Genomic DNA, 208 nt, shown 5'->3' on the forward strand with positions numbered 1-208 from the left:
TTTAGTTAGTGAGAATATATTACATCAAAATCAAAAATCATCATTACTCACGGTCACGCTTGCTCCATTAGGAAATGACTAAATTGTATCATGTTGATCCTAAACAACAAATCTTTGATCTGGAATCCTCTCCCTTCAATGTAAACCCTCCCCAGACCCTTTTATCTATGCAAGTCCTTTTTCTAATTCCCATGTTTTTCGCTAATAC

Source organism: Callorhinchus milii, unplaced genomic scaffold, assembly GCF_018977255.1.
Source record: "Callorhinchus milii isolate IMCB2004 unplaced genomic scaffold, IMCB_Cmil_1.0 Scaffold2, whole genome shotgun sequence".
Lineage (NCBI taxonomy): Eukaryota > Metazoa > Chordata > Chondrichthyes > Chimaeriformes > Callorhinchidae > Callorhinchus > Callorhinchus milii.